This window comes from Molothrus aeneus, chromosome 1, assembly GCF_037042795.1.
Source record: "Molothrus aeneus isolate 106 chromosome 1, BPBGC_Maene_1.0, whole genome shotgun sequence".
Classification (NCBI taxonomy): Eukaryota; Metazoa; Chordata; class Aves; order Passeriformes; family Icteridae; genus Molothrus; species Molothrus aeneus.
The window spans coordinates 123,630,261-123,651,374 of record NC_089646.1 but is presented as its reverse complement, the minus strand read 5'-3'; the positions used below and the strand labels follow the sequence as shown (position 1 = coordinate 123,651,374).

General features: G+C 38.4%; 1 long non-coding RNA gene across 2 annotated transcripts in view; it reads right to left on the bottom strand.

Moving 5' to 3' along the window:
* Window positions 1-21,114, bottom strand: part of LOC136554930 (uncharacterized) — a 192,059-nt gene that overhangs the window by 16,666 nt on the left and 154,279 nt on the right. For both annotated transcript variants that reach the window (XR_010783398.1, XR_010783401.1), the window contains exon 2: window positions 19,753-19,874. This is a non-coding gene — a long non-coding RNA (uncharacterized lncRNA). The remainder of the gene's footprint in view (window positions 1-19,752; window positions 19,875-21,114) is intronic.

Here is a 21,114-nt window from a genome sequence, read left to right as displayed (position 1 = left end):
ATTTTAGTTTTAAATTTGTTAGAATATCTATTTAGGAAAAGCAGGGAAAAAAGGAAGATCAGTAAGAATATTCAGAACAAAATGCACTGAATAGAGGAGTATTCAGCAATACATTTCATTAAATAATTTTGTGCATGCACCAGAAAGTAGAAGGTACAAGAAAAACTGCAAGAACACCACAGACTTAAAGGAAAACAAAACCAAACCAAGACAAATCAAGGTGGAAAATATGATTGCATTGTGGCCTCTGGACTTCAATTTCATCTTCTGGTAAGATTACATATTGATGAAAACACAGGTATTTGTCCACTGAAATGAGCTAATGGCTCATTCAGACATCATCTGCAGTGCTGCTGGGAGTCACAGCAGAGTGGCAACTCTGCTGACCACCAAGTCATATTAAAGGGTTGCAGAGTGCTGCAGCACTGAATGTTTCTTTTTGGGTGTTAATATGTCTCACTGAAGTCATGGTGCCATATATTGAATTAAGCTGTGTCTTATATAAATAAATGCAGTAATTTCATTTTGCATGGCAATTACTTTTTATGTTAGTTTCCTTTGGGAGCCATCAAAATTATGTTTTGACAAAGCTAACAGCCTTAGATAGCCAAAGCATCACTGCTCATGCGAAGTGGGTGGTGTCTATTCATCTTTCATCTCTTGTCAAAAGAAGAAGCAATTTGAAAGGCGATATAAGTGTTAAGAAATTTTAAAAATAGGGATATCTAGCTAATGGAGTTTTTGTGAATGACAGAAACAAAGCAAGTTATCAGTTTGGCTTAACCTTTGTAATCTCAGTTACTAGTACATTGAAGAAAAAATTTTTTGAGTGTGTGCAGTAAGCAGTGAGTACAAAGGACTACTTCAAATGCTGGATATGGTGAACTTTGCATGTATTTCTGGAAAGTAGAGAGATTTCATGGCAATTATAGAATGTATTCTTTACATATTTTCTGTAATCAAAAAGAATACTGAAATATATATTTACCATACATACTGTAAATATTAGCATAATGCAACATTTAGAAAAATCAAAGGGAATGGAAGTGCCTTTTAGTCAGAAGAAGTCAAGGTTATGCTGACATTGTCCAACTTTTCTTTCTTTTATGGTTTAATTTCAAAATGCAATTCTGATAAAACCCCTGGTACAGAAAGGCCTGAATCAGTGGGATGTGATTAAGTTCATTGTCTTTTCCTCTTACCATGTGGCCACCCATTCAAATCACAGACTGTGTTATGCCTGGAAGAGTTGTGTTCCTGATTGTGCTGCAGTACTGGCCTATTGGGCCATTAATGCATATTCACAGAATGTCAGAATTCTAAGGTTAGAAAAGACCTTTAAGATCATCTTTACACTTCAGATTTTGTCCCTGACACCAATGTAATTTAAATAGACTAAACTATAATTTTCGTAACAACTGTCTTTTATTGATTCATGCCTACTTTTGCCCTCGAGTTGACTTCCAGTGCAGCCACTCTGAAATGCCATAATTTATTGAAACTGCCCATGTAGTCCATTAATGAGTCTGAACCAAACAGTTTGCCAATGCCACTGAGCTTTGTTGGCTGTTTTAATGATTATTCCAAATATTGTGTGAGAATTTCCACACTGATCACAATGTTGTCTTCTTTGTGTCTCTGGCAGCAGCTGTGTTTGTCCTCTCTGGGATTCTTCATTCCAGTGCATGCTATTGATGCATGATGATCATCTTTTTCTGGAGTAGGCATGTAGAATAAATGAGCTCTACTGTTCACTTTTTCAGCCATAATCTTATTATGTAGATCTACATTCGTGAGCTTTGTAAGAGATGTTGCAAAACTTTTACATAGAAGAGTAGGCACTTCAAATCAGCCTTTGAAATGAGAATTCCTGCTTATGAGACTAGGCATGGCTGGGCGAGATTCTGTGCAGTTCTGGGCATATGGGTAGGAAAAAATGTTTTTATTGATTTAGTGAGGAGATAACCTCTGGAAGCAGTTTGTGTCAATATTTTGTTCTTTGATATCATTTGGTCCCATCAGTGAAAAAAATAATGTGGTTAAAAACTTGTGCGCTTCCTGTTTCTTTGTGCTTACTTTGGAGAAATTTGCTGCAAGTACCATGGCAGAAACTGTTTAACTTCATGGTAGACCTCATAATCTTTCTTATGCATTTCAAGAATTCTGGTGTTTGAAGTTTTCTACTGCTTTTTTTTGTTTCTTAGTGGGTGAAAGAAGGGCAAATTGGTTCCATCACCCACAGAAAGGAATATGCTTGTTTCCCACAGGTTTGTGTCTGGCCTCTTCATTACCTGACATTAACAGTCAATCCAGAGACTGAAGGGGAATCCCTTCACTGACAGCAAGACAAAACCTAAATTGTTTGACTGAACGTCCCTACATCTCTGTGTCTGTGCCTGTTCAAGGCCTGACAGTGCTGGCAGCTGCTCACCACTTTGTAACACCTTCTGGATTAGAGATGTGGGAAAAAAGCTTCTCACCCTAGTACAGTCCTCAGATTATCATTCTTTATTGATTTTTCAGGTAATCAGCAGTGAAATTGCAACAAGAATTCCAAGGGTAATCAGGAGAGTCTTCATGGACTTGGAATGAGTGGGTAAGTGATCAGGAGCACAAGCAGCGGCTCCTCTGTCTTTCCAGTCTTACTCCAAGAAGGACATTGAGGTGCTGGAGCGTGTCCAGAGAAGGGCAATGGAGCTGGTGAAGGGTCTGGAGCACAGGTCTGATGGGGAGAAGCTGAGAGAGCAGGGCTTGTTTAGTCTGGAGAAAAAGAGACCATCACTCTCCTCAACTGCCTGGAAGGAGGTTACAGCCACATGGGGGTTACTTCTCCCCAGTAACAAGTGGCAGAACAAGAGGAAATGGCCTCAAATTGTGTCAGGGGAGGTTTAGATTGGATTCTAGGGAATATTTCTTCACTGAAAGGGTGACTGAATTGATACAGGCTGCCCCGGGGAGTGGTGGAGTTACCATTCCTGGAGGTTTTTAAAAGACTTGTAGATTTGGATCTGGGGGACCTGGTTTAGTAGTGAACTTGTCAGTGCTGGGTTAACCATTAGGCTCGATGCTCTTGGGGTCTTTTCCAACCTAAATAACTCAATAATTCTACGAATCATCTTGTAATAGTAATTCTCATCTTCCTTGAAAACCATCATCTGTATGATATGCTAATGATATCCAGAAACACTGTATTTTGAAGCACTTAAATGCAGGTCATTAAATTTACTGCTGTTCTAAGAAATGTTTTATTCAGAGTACACCCACATAATTCATTATGCTGCTTTTACCTCTTCAGCCAAATCTATCTCTCACTATTCAATTCACCAATGAGATATTTTTCAAGTTAGTGGGAAAAGTGACTGGAAAAAAGTCACACCTGCCACACCAAAAGAGAGAAATATGTAAAAATACTGATAATTATTTATGTTTTGTGCTATATTGTGCTTTCAGCAGCCAAAAACAACCCAAAAAAACAAAACTCCAAGAGAAATTTGCACAAACAACACTAATGGGACATGTTCCAGAAAGAAAAAACATGTTTGCAAATAGAACAGACATCAATATGATTCTTAAAAGTAATACTGTGTGTTTCCTTCCAAATAATTCCATTTGAGGAATTCAAGGTCACATACTGATGATAAGTAGACATAAATTATTTTGCTATCTGGCAATCTTATGATTATGTTGCTGTTTAAGAATGAAATACAGACACCAAGTTTGAAAAATGGGTTATTCATTCACTGGGGAGTTCTGAATTGTATTTTCAGAAATTGAACAGAACTATTCTCAAATTCATGATGACTCTGAGTAGACCCTGCAGTTTCATAATACACTGTCAGAGAAAGTCAGCCAAGTATCTCTAAAAATTATACAGAAAGGAAACTTTAGTTTTGTGAATAAGACAATTTAGACTCTATTTGAGTTTAACTTCTTTCTTAACTTCTGTTTGATTTTCTAAACTTCTTGAAGACCCTAAAGATTTCTGATGGCAATAACAGTTAATATTTTGCAATGGGTGGAAGACAGAGCTGGGAAATGACAGAAGGTCTAAAAAAAGGAATTTACTGCACCAAACACACTTTCTGAAGCAGAGACGTGAGTGCTGAGAAAAACTAAAGATGACATAGACTGTCTGAGCAACAACAAAAAACATTAAGGAAAAGAACATGAAATTGGAAAGAAGCTTTTATTTTTTAGCTCCGTATGTGCATCTATATACACATTTATATATGAACAGCACCATGTAAGCCTTCATGTGTTTGGGTGTGTACATACAGCCTGATGCACAGAAGCAAGGATTTGCCTTATTCTTTTGAGAAGAGAATGGCTTGAAATGTTGAGTCAACAAGGCAGTAATACCTGCTTTAAAGAACCAGGAACTGCAGTAAGAAAAACTATGATATGTTGCAATGATATGTTGTTCCACAGGGCAGAACAGAAGGTGCTCTTCAGAAGATATAGGGACTTGAAGTACTCTCTTTTTACTTGGCCATTTATTATGACAAACCTTTAGGGTCTTAATAGTCTTGGAGGTTTCTGTCCCACTTTCATTTTTCATTAAAAATGCCAATTAGATATGAATGTCTATAGTATGAACTACCTCTTTGGAGAACCAGGCTAAAATATGGACATAAGATGTCTAATTTGTGCACTTAAATGGAAAAAAAATATTTTGCAAAGAAAAATTAGCAATGTTGAGAAGAATGTCTTAAGCCTTGGAAGTGGAAACTGATGGACCCTGAACAATCAAATTTTTCTAAATTATTATAAGTGACTTGTGTTTGAAATTTACAGAGAATAATGAAAATTGAGGCAGCAAGAACTTCAGCTCAGTGACTAGAACCCCACTGTAGCTCTACAGGTGAAATATAACCAAGTGACCCATCCCCAGTGATGTCTTTTGATATGGTTCAAATAGTGAAGATTCAAAAGTCTAATAACTTAGGAGAGTTGCTCTGTATTTTAAAGTAGAATGTGAGACAGTCTTTTTGTTTGATTGCTACTTAAAGTAATTCAAGAAGAACTCTGAAGCAATTTACCTTTTTAGAGATTTTAAAGGTTCGAATAATGTGCTTAATGTTTTCTTTAGGAATTTACAAAAGAAACAATTAATTAGTAGAAGAATATAATTATCTTTTGTTCCTAGAGAAATGTCCCTACATTCTGCTGGTTTTAGAACAATAAATTAATACTCATACAGTCAGGACCTACATAACTCTGCATACTGCCTTGTTAGGGATGAAAAAAATGTTATGACAGATCTGTAGTGCAAACTCTGGGCAGCAGTGAAGACTCAGATTTGCTTACACTAGAAACAGATGTGAATAAATAATGTACCATCTAGAAAAACAAACAAGAAATTGAGCAGCATGATTGAAAAAATTTTATTATGATCTCCAAACATTTGTTTCAGTATCAGTTATTTACTTGCTGTCTCAATTGTCTAAATAGAGCAAATTTCAAACCCTACCCAGTGAGAATAATAACCAAAAGAATGCCTTAGTGCACACAAATTGTGAGACAAACAAGACACAAATGTTAACAAATGAGTATATATTTTTATGATCTCAAGTCCATGTATCCATCCAAATTGGCTTTGATGTTGACCCTTGAAACAACTTGGTTTGAATACAGTAGTAGAGATTTGCCAGCATTTTCTTTCTAAACATCCCAAGACTGCCAAGTGAAGACTATAAACTGAACAAAATTCAATTTTCATGCTCTGGATCAGGCAAGTTAGCACTTGGTCCATGGTCTGCTGCAGGCTGCTCTAGGATCGGGTTAAAGAACAAGAAATAATACATGTTCTGCTTTTTTTTCCTCTCTTTTCTTTCTTTTTTTTTTCTTTTACTTTTTGCTGTGCCCTAGAAGCACAGAGAAAGAATATATATGTGGGGAAAGAAACAGACACGCCTCACTTTGGTTAGTCTACCTGGAAAAAGCTATAAGGTTGGAGAGCTTTGCAGTGGGTTGTCAGAAGGAAATATGAAGGAAATGGGTGGATGGTGGGAAAACATGATCTGGAGACTTAAGGAGAAGAATAATCTCCTAGAAAGGTCTCATGGTACATTTTTATGTTTTTTCATAGCAACAAAAAAACTGGTTTTTTGTTGCTATGACAAAAGTAGCTATATCAAGGTTCAGTGCACAGACAGCCCTCCAATCTTTACTTTTAGAGTGAGGCAGGAACACAAGTGATAAAGTAACAAGAGGGAGGAATAGTCCCTTCCTTGTGACAGGGGCTGTTGTGCCGGCCTTTGGATATCATGAGAGTTGCTTTGTGTTTGTTCTTGAATGGGAAATGGAGCCCATGTTTCCTGCTCTTCTCTTTGAGTTGAATTGAATCCAGCTGTAATATTTCAAACTATTTTCTTCCACTTTTCTTTTGAGATGGATAATTAGCTGTAGAATCCCTGAAATGTTATAGATAATTTTCATTTGATAAAACATTTTGTGCTCATTGTTTGCAGAGGTTACTCGTATTTAAGGATCACTGTTGTGTGTAGCAGATGTGGGAGGTGTCCCCACACTTTCAGGTGCTCCTTCACAAGCTCATGCACAGCCACCAGTGCTTCAAGGTGTGCCTGCCTCAGCACAGACCATAACCATGGCCACAGGTGCTTTGAGATGCACCTGCTCTGGTATGGACTTTTCCATGGCCACAGACATTTTGGGGTGCCCTGCACCCCTGTGGGCTCATCCACAGGTCACAGAACCTTCAGCTCAACTTCACACTGGATTTCCAGCCTCTCCAGCTCAGCAGCACAGGCACAGCAGTGATACCCTGGCTGTCTGCCAGCCTGGGCACATCACAATTGCTATAATCAAAATGTTCCCAGGCACAGCAGAGTAAGAGAAGAAGCAGTGGAAGCAAAAAATAGCCACTAATGAACACTAGACTCTAAAGCATAGTCAGGCCAGCAAGCCCCATGGCAAGCGCAGGAGCTTGGCAGTTGATATCTAAACAGCAACACCAACTATAAATTAGATCTAGCACAGTCCAATCAACTCTGTCATCATGTCATCATATGTCATGAATGCTTTGAGCCCCACATTATATTCTGATAAGGAATGTTGTGGTTTAACTCCAGGTAGCAACTAAGCATGATCCAGCCACTTCTGCCTCCCCCCCACCACTGGGGTGGGGTAGAGAATCAGAGGAGTAAAAGCAAGAAAGTCATGGTGAAATAAAAGTTTAATAGATAAAAACTGTGCATGCAAACAGTGCAAAACAAGGAATTCTTTCACCATGTCCCATCATCTGGAGGAGGTTCAGCCATCTCCAGGAAAGCAGGGCTTCATCACGCGTAACAGTTACTTGGGAGCACAAATGTCATAACTCCAAGGGTCCCCTCTTCCTTCTTTTTCCCAAGCTTTATATTGTTTTGCACAGAATAGCATGGTCTAGGATATCCCTTTTGTCAGTGGGCACCAGCTGTTCCAGCCATGCCCCCTCCCAGCACCTCATGCACCCCCAGCCTGCTCACCACTGGGCCAGTGGGAGAAGCAGAAAAGGCCTTGACTCTGTGTAAGTGCTGCTCAGAAACACAAAAGTATCCCTGAACACTGTTTCCAGCACAAATCCAAAACACAGCCTTATGTTAGCTACTGTGAAGAAATTTAGCTCTGTCATCTCAACCAAAACCAGCAAATGACATTCAAAGGAATTTCAAATATCTGCCATGCCTTTTTTATATTGTAAAGTACAATTCACTGAAAACACCCCATTTCAGCTAAACTTCTATTGAAAAATGCTTCTCAGGTCCAGGATGGAGCTTTATATCGCAGTAAGGTCAACCCTATCAACCCGTCTTCATGTAGAGTCTGGTCACTGTGGTTCACTCATGCCAAACATTAGGACTCAAGTTTCTGTTTTAAAGAGTCTACCATATCCTGGAGGATGATATTGTTCCTAAATTACTGTGTGGTTTCTCTTGCCCGCATTCAAACCAAAATAAAAATATTAAAAAACCCAACCAACCAAGGAATGAAACATGCAAATGTCATTAAATTATTATTGATCGTGGGTCAAAAAACAACAGGCTGAGGTTTCTAAAGCCATGTTTATGCTAGTATTTCAAAATGGCACTGAACTGCCTGCACCCATACATTCAAATACTGCAAAACTAGTGGCTACCTCCACAATTGTAACTGGAATTTGGCCCTGACCCTTACCAGTTCCTGCGTTGTGGATGGGAGAGTGCCATGTGGCCCCTGCTAGGATTTGGTTTAGATTTTTTAAATATTAAGAGGATCTTCTTTTCTTGATTGAGGATGTTGCTTATTGCTGCAAAATTCCCAGGAGGTACACACTAAAAATGTCTCTGTACAAGAAAGTTGCTAATCTCCCAAATTTATCAAGCAGACACTCAGAAAAATGGTGCAATTAGCTTAAAAAGGTTCCATGCAGCTTTTCAAACTGTGGTTCAATTTATTTCTTTCACTTTTGAGCTGAGATATGAAACACATCTAAACTAGAAAAGTTGTCAGAATATTTTAAATTGTTTTCCAATATTTACTGATAAAGTAATTTCTTTCACTGTCCTTTTTGTATGTACTTTCTGTTAATCTCTGAGGATCAAGTGGCAGTGATTATCTAATGAGAATGGTCACAGAAAATATGAACAACATAGTGGAAAAGTGGTTTTATTCATACTAGTAGTAGTGCTCATGTATTTTTTATTACTTAGAAGAAAAAACCTAGTATTCAGATAATAAGCAGTCGTCTTTTTGTATACTATACTCTATCCCCTTTTTCATAGAGCAGTTATGGAAAACTATGCTCAGAAGGGCTAGTAAGGAATTTCTTTTTGTGATCTTGTCCCATGTTGATGGGAGAAAGTGGTGAATCTGTGTTTGCATCTTTTCACGGAATCACAGAATTGTTGAGATTGGAAGGCACTTCTGCAGATTATTGAGTCCAGCTCCCTCCCCAGGCAGGGTCGTGTAATGCAGGTGGTCCAGGAATGTGTCCAGGTGGTTTTCTGGGTTTTGAATGTCTCCAGAGAGGGAGACTTGCCAGCCTTCCTGGGCAGCCTGTTTCTGTGCTCTGCCACCCAGAATGTAAAGAAGTTCTTCCTCATGTTGAGGCACAACTTCTTGTGTTTTAGTTTATGGCCATTGCTCCCTATCCTGTCGCTGAGCACCACTGAAAACACTCTGGCACCATCCTCCTGGCACCTGTCTTTGAGGCATTTATATGCATTGATGATCCCCTCTCAGCCTTGTCTTCTCCAGAATAAACAGGCCCAGCTCCCACAGTTTCTCCTCATAAGAGAGATGCTCCTGACTCCAAAATTATTGTCCCTGCAAAAACCCTTGCAGAGGGACTTCAGAGCTGCTTAAGATGTTTCCAGTTTGGACTGTATGTTATAATCTTCTTCTTAAAGCAGGATCATTGATTTTTTCCTCTCTATATAGCAAAAGTCCTGGCAGCATACCTTTGCCTGGGTTGCTACCTACTGGCATTCATTGTGAACCATGGAGCATGTCTGAGTTCAAAGTCCTCCATCAACCTGGGCTGGCTTTTGGTCAGGCTTAGAGAAACAAAATAGACACGATATATATACAATATAGTAGAAAAAAGGAGCCCTTCACAACCTGCTTGTCTCTACTCCACAAGAGAAAGGAGAGAATAAATTATTCATTGTGAATCACTCAGCCTGCCTTGGTAGGCAGACTTTCATGGTGTAACAACTTTAAATGAGCTGCTCCCCTTCCCTCCTCTCAAAAGTGCCACCAGCTCTTAATGCATAGTGACACTCAATTAACATGATAGGCACATGACCTAAATGCTAGATATGGCCCACTGAAGACACCACGTTTTTTAAATACTTGTGAATATTTTATATATATTCTTGCTTTTCCACAATCAAAAGGGAAAAATAAATGTTCCAAAGTATTTTGTGTGTTAAAGAAAAAAAAAAAAAAACCAAAAAAGAGAGAGAACATGCTCACTGTAATGCAGTTTAGTACTGAGGGTATTCTCTTAGAAAATAGCACAACCTACCTGCAGGCAGGTAGAGTGCAGAGATCACTAGGCTATTAGCTGTTCCATAGTGAAATTGTCCTTTTTCTGTCTTTGCCATAAAAACTATAGTCTAAAATCATTGGACTTATGAAAATAATGGGGAAAATTTTCCTTAAGCACTTTCAACTTCAGTCATTTGTCATTTTCAAATGACAAGCTATTTCATGGGAAAATGTCAGAAGAGCTTTCAGTTTGAGGCTTTGAAGTTGATACTGTTTCCCTACCTAAAGTACAGTTTTATATACTGAATTTTGGTTGGTTTGCAATCTGTCCTCTTCCTTCCTCTTTCTCCCCCCTCTCTGCCCTTTTATCTCATATGTCCTCTTTATTGCCACACTGTAAATGTGAATGATCATGTTCTTGCATGCCAGGACTTAATAATTTGCCATTAGATCATGCAAACACTGCTTTCACCTAACTCACAGCATACTTAACCCCCCTCTGTCTCCATTTCTTATAGACAAAACCAAGGGAAAGTTTCCACTGACCTTAACAGTATATGAAAACAGACTTGGATTTTATAGGTTTGAACAGGTTAGTGCAGGGCTATTACTCTAGCTGAATGTAAATACCATCAATCATCTTTAAAGTTTTCGTCCATTGTAAGTGATTCATCAGGCATTAATTCTTTCTTTGCAGACACATTTTTTATCCTCTGAACTTCTCCTGGGTAAGCTCACCTTGGCCAGTGGGGTGAGAACTTTTGTCTTTGAGGAACGTCTTTACTTTTTCTTTTGCAGACCTTTTCTCCTCTTTCCTTTTTGCAAATGTCTAATGCGTATTTTCTAAGGCGTGGTGGAATCATACAAAAGCAAATAGCTGATAAGCTGTGGCATTCACATTCTCTGAAAAAATTCCTGCGCCTAGGATTTTTCTTCTGGGCAGCTGAGAAGCCTCAGAGAAAATGAAAACAATTATCTCATTTGCTTCTCCTGTGTTTTGCTCATGTGGAATGTGTTTGGAGATTGTTTACCCACAGATGATTGCCTAATTGGATTCTGGTGTGAGTTGTTTTGACTCTTTGGCCAGTTGGGGCCAAGCTGTGTTGACACTCTGGAAAGAGTCATGAGTTTTCATGATTATCTTTTTAGCATTCAGTAAGTATCTTTTCTGTATTCTATAGTCTAGTCTAGTCTAGTATAATATAGTATTCTTTAATATAAAATAGTATAAAAAATAATAAATTAGCCTCCTGAGAAGATGGAGTCAGATGCATCATTGCAGCCTTCATCAAGGCATTCCTGTAGATACAATAATAAGTGGCTATGGGGAAGGTGTCCTGGGCAGCAGACTGAATGGACTCCTGGCAGAAGAGGTCCTGCCTGCTGTCGAAGGCTTCCCACATAGCCCCAGGCAAGCAATTAAATTCCTCTGTTCATCAGGGAAATGGAAGATGAGATTCTGCTTCCATTTCTAGTTTGTGTAGACTGTGAGGACCCTAGAGTGGCCGCTACATTTACATACATTTCCTGATATGTATGTGTTCCTCACAGCTTGGTCTGCATCTCATAATTAATTACAAAGGTGAAGATCAGGGAGAAAAAGAGGGAGTTTGAAAATAATTTCTCTTGATGCTTCATCTCCACAATCTGAGACCACAGTTCCAAGCAATCTCTGCTCTAACACTTCTGTGTTCTCAAATAATATTATTAATTTATGACTGAAGTCACTATTACAATGGCACAGCTCATGATGATTTTCATTCTGCATTGTTGCTTCAATGAAGTAACATGGGTTTGCTTGATTTAAAATCTTCCAGATTGGCAATCTACAAGAAACTGATGGAAAACTGCAAGTTCCCTCCCTGAGGCAGCCAACCAGGAGACAGTGGCATTTGGCACATTAGCACAGCAGTGCACAAAATGGATTTCAAGTTTCTCCCCACTGATTTCCCATCTGAAGCCACTAATCCATCCCAGCTATAGTTCCAATGCCACCACAGCAAGGTGCAGTTATAGACTCTCAAGCAGAACTGTTTTCCCTCAGCCATGTTCTCTCTTGTTCTCTCAGAGCTGACACCTCTGAATCAGATGTTGCTTTCCTTCACAGCCCTGTTTGACAGACTGCACTGCTTTAACAACCAGTGTCCAAAATTTTTATCAAATGACACTGATTAATTTATTGAGGATAGTCTTCCTTTAAAGCTGCCAGCTTTCAGTGTGTTACAGCACCAATCTGACAGTTTTGGAGCCACTGGGGTTGACCCTGGGCTCCCTTACACTCCTTCAGAACAATGCAAACTTTGAATTGTGTTTTCTCAGAACTTTCACAAGTCCAAGGCAACCCTATTTATGTACGTAGACATTTGTGTGACAGTTGTTTTTCTTCTTATTTTTGGCCTGGAGAAAATAGTTCTTTCCCTGTTGAAATATGTTTTCTTCCTTCTGTTGTGCAGAACATCCTCTCTTATAGATGATCTGTGGAGTGCTTTTAAAAGATGCTATGCTGAACAAAACATGCTAACATACAGTTTTAGTTAATCATCCATCTGGAAGGGCAGAAGTGTAGATACACCAGTGTTAGCAAAACCATATAATTTTGAGGCTGATCACTAAAAGGTTGGATAATTCAGTACAGCAGCCTTTTATAAATATTTGAGTTACAATATTTGCTCTTCTTGTTGTTTATTATTTGCATTTCTGAAATTACAGTAGGGGTGTACTTTTCCTTTCATTTAGCATGTGATGAGAAATTTGGTGGAGCTCCCTGCTTGCTATACCTGAGGCAGGAGGCACTAATTTTTGAAGGCTGGGGCACTGTAAGACAAGATCTAGTGATATTTCTGTCTTTGGCTGACTTTGGTGCCCTCTGAAAGGTTATAGCAACACTTTGCATCTCTTTGGAGAGCTGGCATTTCTCATTCCAACTAAAGGCTCTCCAAGAACTGGCTTTTCCTGTGGAAAACAAAGGAAAGAAAAGAGCAGTAGGAAAATCAGATTGTGAGTCTTTATATTCCTTAACTCTGGTTCCTGGGTTTTTGGAGGACAAGAGTTTGTTTTGTTTCCAGCCATGAAAGAGCTGTCAGGCCAAGGAGTCAGATCCATGCTAGAGGGTGCATCACACTGCCTTTTCCTTCCCTGTGTAGCACTGGCTTTCCCTGACTCACCAATGGATGCAGTGGCTGCTCTTTCTCCCTCAACTGTGCTCCCCTGCAAGCAGCAGCATTTGGGTGAAGTCTGCTCCTTGAGTATCTGCACATCCCAGCCCAACATCCCTGCTTCTGCTTCACCACCAGATGCATCTGGGAAACCTTCTCTAGCACTGTAGCCACCAGCCAGGACAAAATCCTCTTGAGGTGGCTGCTGAGCTTCTTAGGAAATCAGATTGGCTCCTGCAGGCAGGAAGCATATGAAAAGTCATGGAAACATCTCCCTTCCTTGGTACCTCCCACCTACATCAAATCTGCTTGGAGTTTCCCCAGACCTGCCACAGGTCTCTGAGTCTCTTGTGCTAGTGCTCTGTTCACAACTTCTCATGAAACCTTTCTGAATACTTCTCAGGGATCATACCAGGGGCCTGCTTATGTCAGTACTGCAGAATTTCTTTTTTGGTGTTGCAGGTAAAAATTATTTTTTTCTTGAGATAGCAATTGATGGTTTTGCCTCTGAGAAGCTCTGAGTGAGGTCTGTGCCATCATGTAACCTGGATCCTAAAACCTGGAAATATCCCTATGGGTCCATATGGAAACATGCCTGTGCACATCCAGATATGGACTCTGACTGAGTTCTACTTGGAGTGCACTTTAGTCCTCAAGGACAGGGGACACACAGAGCAATTTGCAGACCTTCTAAAAGCAATTATTCCTTAGGTATTGTGAGAAAAACACAGAAATAAATGGACTACAGAACATCTCTGCACAAACACTCTTCACTTTGTAAAGATTTTTTTATTGTAGTTGAGCAATTTTGAGCTTGTGACCAAATATTAAAGAAACTGTTGTCTTTTTCTGTGTCTTCCCCATACATGTTTTCTTTTCTGGAACATGAATCCTCTTTTCAGCAGCAGATCTTATAGATGGTATTCTAAAATTATTCATATTGCTTGAATAACTCTTATGATAAATGGAGATTTCTGATGGAAGATCTAATGACCATTCATTTCAGAGACTATGGTATCCTGGACGATTGGCATGAAGGATAACTGTTACTGCAGGATTGGATAACCTTTCATTTTATAAATGTGTTAGGGTTGAAGGAATGAATTCTCAATGTGAAATGTAATAGATTTTAAAATGTTCAATTTAAAAATTTTTATTGTGGGAGTGTATTTTCATGGATATGTTTAGTCTGATTAGGTTTAGCTTTGTTCTTTTTGTGATCACTTCCTCGTCAGCCTTTTTATTTTGCCATTCTGTTCTTAAAAATTTCTATTATTTGTTAACAAATATTTTTACCCATTATCCAATATCTATTGCAGATGTTATTTTCTGTCTCTGTGAGGGAGAAGAGTAATAAAAATTGAGTGTGATGGAATCCAGGGAGCATGTGGGATCTGGTTTATTCTTGCATAGACAACTAAGAACAGCAGCATTGCCAGGTTAATGATTAAAGGCTCGGGGAACTGAAATGCATTCTCATCATGTTTGCTGGGCTGCTATGTTTTGATAAACAAACTGCCCTGATGATAGAACTTCAAATTTAATCATGAAACCTTAAGATGATTTATTTCACCCTGTGGTGACTACTGCCGCTTTAGGAATGGGATCAATAAGGACTCTCCACATGAACTGTAGACATCTCTATGTGAATTATCCTGCAACTCAAGGCATGATAACTCCCAAACAAAGCCATCTTTAGCAAACTACTCAATGGAGCAGTAATTTCAACATCAAGTGTTCTGCACTAAGGTCCAGTCAGGTGCAGGTTTTGGTTTTGAGTGGAAGTCTATCTGACAAATATGACCACCTCAATTGTGTTTAAAAACAGTACATTTGTACATAGTAAAAAGCTTTGTATCAGTTCCAGTCCATTTAGAAGTTCTGGGGTTTTTTACTTCACAGTTATTGATTCAAGATTTACCCTAAGGTTTTGCTCTTACACAATATGCTTTATAAATAGGAGAGATCCATGAGATGACTATAAGGTTAACAGACACTGTGTACTCCTCTAGGACAAACATAGAGAATGGGACAACCTCCAGTACAATATCCAGGCACAGGCCCACATGACAAAGATGTTAGATGACAAAAGGTACCATCTGCATTCAGCTCTCCTGAAAATAATTTTTTCATTCTTTTGTTATCATTGTTTGCCCTCCATAGGCCATAGAGTCAATTCAGCAAAATAATTCAGCCCATGCTGGGATAGAATTGTACAGGTCTCTGTTGAGAGTATGAGAATTATGCCGTGTTGGAAGAGGTGCAGGAGCATTGCAAAGACTGCAGCATGTTGCTAAGCATCACTGAGTATTTGACAAGGATTTTTTGGCTAATCCTCCCTTTCCTGAAAACACCTTGGTAGTGGGCCAAGAACAAACTTTATGCCAACTTTGTCCTTTGAGACTAAGATAGCCCACAGACAGTTCCTAGAACTGAAGCTTTGGCTCCAAGTGATCCCAAAAGGAAATTCAGCAGCCCAAAATAATCAATGTGTACTATAACCCAGTTACAAGTGGAGCTGTTTTATTCCTATTTAAATATTTTTTTAGTGCATTCAGGATTCTTCTATAATTTATTTTAAAATGCATACAACTGCACTGGAGTTGCAAAGAGATGAACAAAGACAATCCTCTCCTCTAGGGATGATTTTTAAGAGAAACAGTGACTCTCTTTTCAACTTGGCAATGTGGAAAACCAGTTCTGAGTCAGGGATGTTGCCTTCTGCTTTGAGAATAATTCTTCCATTGGTTTTTGAGTGTTCTATAGACTCTATGATTTTACAGCAAGATTTTTGCAAGTAGTCCCAATATGAATTTCTGAAATACACATACCAATGTGGATTTGATTTGAAAAATTTGGTCTGTTCTCCACAGTGTGAGGAGTGGAGTGATAATAGGAAGAATGATGTGGCGAACATAATTATCCGAGCAAACATTACTGATATTAGAGTAATTTTTGCATCAGTGCCAACATCAAGCTGTTTTCTATCTATTAAATGGTGATTTTTATGAGAAATTTGATGTGAGAGATGCCCCATGGACAATGGAATTTTTTTCCATTGAGTGAACTAAAAATGTTCATTCAAACAGTTATTTTTTCAAATGTTTTTCTAGAAAGTAAATTGGAATTAAAACCATTTAATTCCTTAATTCTTGCCACAGGAGAAATTTTTTACTGTTATCCCTGGATTCATGTTCAGTTTTTCACCCAAGGGCAAATGGATGAAGTAGTTTCCAGATTACTACAGAGTTAGTAAGAAACAGTTAGTCATTTCTCAGATTTCAGTTTCTATCTATCCAAGATCTCTCTGTGCGGTATTTAAGTGTTTTAAACCAGAAATGGGAGAAAGCTTGGAAGGCAGGGTCATGGCTAGCTCTCAGTTGCATGGTTAGCTCTCACTTCTGCTTCACAGAATGACCTCTCATATGCAATATACTGAGAATGTAATGGGAACCAACAGCATCACAGTAAAGTCCAACTGCTGCACTACTGATTCTTGCTTTATTTTTGGCTCAATTTACAGTGAAAACCATTCTCCAGGTATGAAGCCAAATGGCAGAAATAGGCACAGAACGGGAGAGGAAACCGGTATTTCTGCATCCCACAAGTGAGCTCTAAAGAGGCACTTGATAAGCCAGTATTTCCTTTAGTACTATATTTCAAAAATACTATAGATTAGGACATAAAGGAAAATTAGGTGGGATAAAATGTCTGCTTTGTGGGTCTAGAGTAATTTAGTAGGTTTCACACTACCACGGATGCAGTCAAGGTACCCTTCTTCAGCACCTCTGAGGCTTGACTCACAAAATAATTGTTGCAGGCAGGTAGGTGTTATGTCTCCAGGGGAGTAAATGAGATGGAGCTGGAGTATACAAAACCTTGTAAATCAGTGTCTAAATGGAAATTTAGGAGGTGTTTATATGTGATTATATGATCACCACAGCATGCAGTGTTCGAGTGTTTGTAGGTTCTTTTCAATGTCCATTCTAGATATAAACCCAATAGATCTGTGCTCCCTATGATCCAGGGAAATGGCCTGTTTGGCTGGGAGCCATCTAGAGTAGATTTCTGAAGAGGCAGGCAATTCCTCTGCTTGGCTTGTCACCAGTATTTTGTCGTCCCAGTGGTTTGAGACTTTAAAAGGTTCTTTCTACTGCAGGTCCTAAGTCCAGTACCCTCTTTCAAAGGTACTACCTCATAACTTTCCTTTAAAGACTGTTTTCATGGTTTTGCTGTTCTCTTTCTTCCCTACATTTCCCTGTCCCTGAGCCTGAGTGGATTCTGATTGCATCCTTCACCTTTCTGGAGAGTGCTCTGTGCTTAAGACTGGAGGTTATGTCTGCCCTAAATGGAATGAGGCAAAAAGAGGGGAAGAGAAGTTTTTCAATTTTAAGGAAGACAGACTGAAGAAGAGATGCAAATGAATGAGATGCTTTTGACTTTGGTACTGGACTCTCTCAAGGCGGAAAGTGAAAGCAATGTTTTTTTCATCACTATGGAGATGAACAAGATATTTCCTTGACTCCATTATGCTTATGGCACTTGAAAATTCTGGAGTGTTTATTCCTTTCTATGAAGAACTTCAAGGAATAGCTTTGCAGATTATCACATCAGACTATGAAATCATCTACAAAGAATGGTGCTAGATCTTATAAAGGTGATTCATCTAAAGGTGATGAATCTCTGAAAGGTGTACCCTGCTTACTAAATGAGTTTGAGGAGACTTTGTCTATGTGATTTTCTTCAGAATCTTTATTATGAAAAACAGAGGAATATTTTGTTGTTTGTCATCTTGCCGTAGTTGTGTCATAATTTACAAAGATGCATGCATATTGTAATTACCCGTCTTAGATATTGAGCTGATTTTGGAAGTCTTTTTTGTTTTGGGTGGAATTTTCTGTTTTAGCAGACAAGAACATGATTTTTTTCTGATACAGTAACCATAATTCTAACATAAAAGGCTTTTACTTATGTAGCAGCTGCAGAATGCTAATGTAGCTGTTAGATATCTCTTTTCAATTGATTCAGTCCTGTTTGAATAAACACTTAATATTTAATGCCAAATCTGACAAAAATTAAGAGGATCAGTGTGAACAGCATCTATTTAGTAAATACCATTTTTTACTTTCATTTGTTTGCCACTTGTAAGGGGCGTCTGAAAAAAATTCAAGTTTTCAGAACACTGCTAGAAGAAGCTAGAGGTTATGACTTACTTATTCTTAAAACATGTCCTGTAGAGGAGGGACTTTGTGAATGTCTCTGTGAAGGATGCAGTCCAGATCATTTGCTAGCGAGTAAAACCCAGAGGAGTGAATGTTTGTACATTGGTCAGAGAAAAAAACAAAAGCAATTCAAACAAAACTGACTAAGAAAAACATGTTTACTGGATTTCCTCTGGTTTGTCTCCTTCTTTTTTTTCTCATTTCTTCCTCTTACTTTTCTCCACGTTGCCTAAATACTTGCTTTACCCTTGTTTTGAACTGGGATGTCCCACAGAGCACAAAATTTGTTTTCAAATACAGGCAGTTTCAGCAGGTAATGGGTAGATCTGTGTAATGTTTGATGGATTTGAATACAAAACAGGAGAAGATCTGTATCTAGGCATAACTGAATCATCAACATGCCTGTGAAGATCTCTCCCATAAACAAAGCAGTGACAGAGAAGGAGCTGATGCTTAATCCAAAACAGTTCAGGGATCCTTAGTGCAAACAAAGACTGATTTGAAAAATGTGGTCAATAGGCTTGGGTTATATAAAAATGCAGCCTTTCCAGGAAGAAAAGAAAAGAAAAGAAAAGAAAAGAAAAGAAAAGAAAAGAAAAGAAAAGAAAAGAAAAGAAAAGAAAAGAAAAGAAAAGAAAAGAAAAGAAAAGAAAAAAGAGAAAATCTTTAACAACTGGGTAACTGGAGCAAAGGGTGTAAAACCAATGTTTAGTATAAGCCTCTGTCTTCTAAGGAGAGAAAATGCATTCAAAGATATATTTGTATGGATAAAAGATGCCTCTGCAAAAAGTTACTGATTAAGTGGAATTTTAATTACTTTAAGCTGCTAGAAATCTGAACTTCAGAACTGATCTGAGACCTAGGGAAAGAAACAAGTTTGCAAAAGAGAGAAGCTTACCCTGGAGTGCTTAAGAACAAGTGATTACACTCAAGTCAGAAACAAGATGGTCCTGCACAACAGGGAATAGAATAAAAATATTTTATTTCTACTCCTGCACAACAGAGAATAGAAATAAAAATATTTCAAGGGAAAGGACCTCAGATGAAGCCACTAATATCTATGATTCTTTCAGAAATTTGTGAATGACAAGAGATAATTAGGAGATTTATAGTCAAAATCTGTGTTTGTTTAAAGTCGAGGATTACATCAATATTTCTTTTCCTTCTTTTTGGATTTAACTTTGGAGAAAGTTCTTAGAGTCTGTTTTTAATTCTCTTTTTTCCTCTGCTTAGGGAAGACTGAATTTTACTGCTTTAAACTCTGATTGGCCAATGTTGTTCTGAGCCATTTTTGATTTTTTGCGTTATTAAAGGGAACCTTTAATCCCAACTTAAACCAAATGAAATTATTATTTCAAAATCATTTAAAAAACTAACGACAGATGAATGGCTGTGCTTCTTACCTTGTTTCAAACATTTCAGACATGAACCCTTCTTGCAGGGTAACCCCCTCTTCCTCCCAGCCTGCATCCATGAAGAAACTGCATCCATGAGTCGCAGAAACTGCATCCATGAGTCCCAGCATCTATCAATAAAGGAAGGACTTTTAAGGGAAAAAAAAAACAACCCAAGCTCATTGTAACAGAGGTCTGGGATACTATCTCAGTATAACTACTCTCCTGTTAACAAAGCTGACCTAGTGGCAAAGTTAGATCCCTAAAATTCTGCAGATTCAGTTCTCCACAGATTGAACAATGAGATCACACCCTGAGCAGATAGGAAGTCTACCAGACAAGAGAACATTAATTTTAGCTCACTCCAATACCTGATAGGTCCATAAGCCATTTCCCAATGCTCTCTGCATCCCTCCCTTCATGACTTCCCTTTAATCAATTCAAACTTAGGACAAACTCCTCTACCATAAAAGTCAATGAGGTTTTGTCAGGAGAACTAATCTCACCTTCAGGCCTTCCTTTGATTTCTGTGTTTCTTTTTGTCTCATTTATGTTTTGTCTCAAAGCATACAGTGGCAGCACATCAGTCCATCCATTAGAAAGTTTCCTTTACATGTTCTGGTGCCATAGTTTTTAGGATTTAGAAACTATGAACATAAAACTGAAACAACTGTGAGAGTAGGCTAGGCCCAGAAAATATCTGTTGTGTGAAAATATTTTCAAGAGTAATTGCATCTTTATTTCTATTCCATCTCTACTCACAGGACCTTGAGAACCCTTCTGCTTCTCATAGGAGAAAGGGGAGTCATGACTGTTGCTCTCTGATGCATAGCGAATATAGTTTCATAATCAGATTCTAAAAGGTATTGATATGTCTTGAAATTGAGCAGAGGAAAATAAAAATGTGTAGAAAATATTCTTCATGGTTGCAGCAAGAGTTATTGCTTGAAAAGACACAAAAAAGATGTAGGTGAAATGCCACAGACCTAGAGGCCTGTGAGACCCAGGGAATGTGTAGAACTTTGGTATGATCAATTGAGAAATCAACATACCAAACTCTGGATATGATAGTTAGACTTAGATGAGGAATAAAATAAGGTGTGGATCTGACTATTTTACTCTACCAGCTTGAATAAAGCCCTGAATCCTGAGAAACATTGATCACAAGGGTACATTTTAACGTCTTTATTAATGATACTCACTATTCTTTCTCCTTTGAGTTTTTTCATATCACCAAAAGATAGTGTAAATGTATATCACTCACAGAATAGAATTTAAGAATTGAAAGAATTTAAGAATAGAAGTACCTCTCTCTTCCCTTTGCAAAGATTTTTTGACAAGTTGAGGAATTTTCAGAAATTTTCTCTGGAA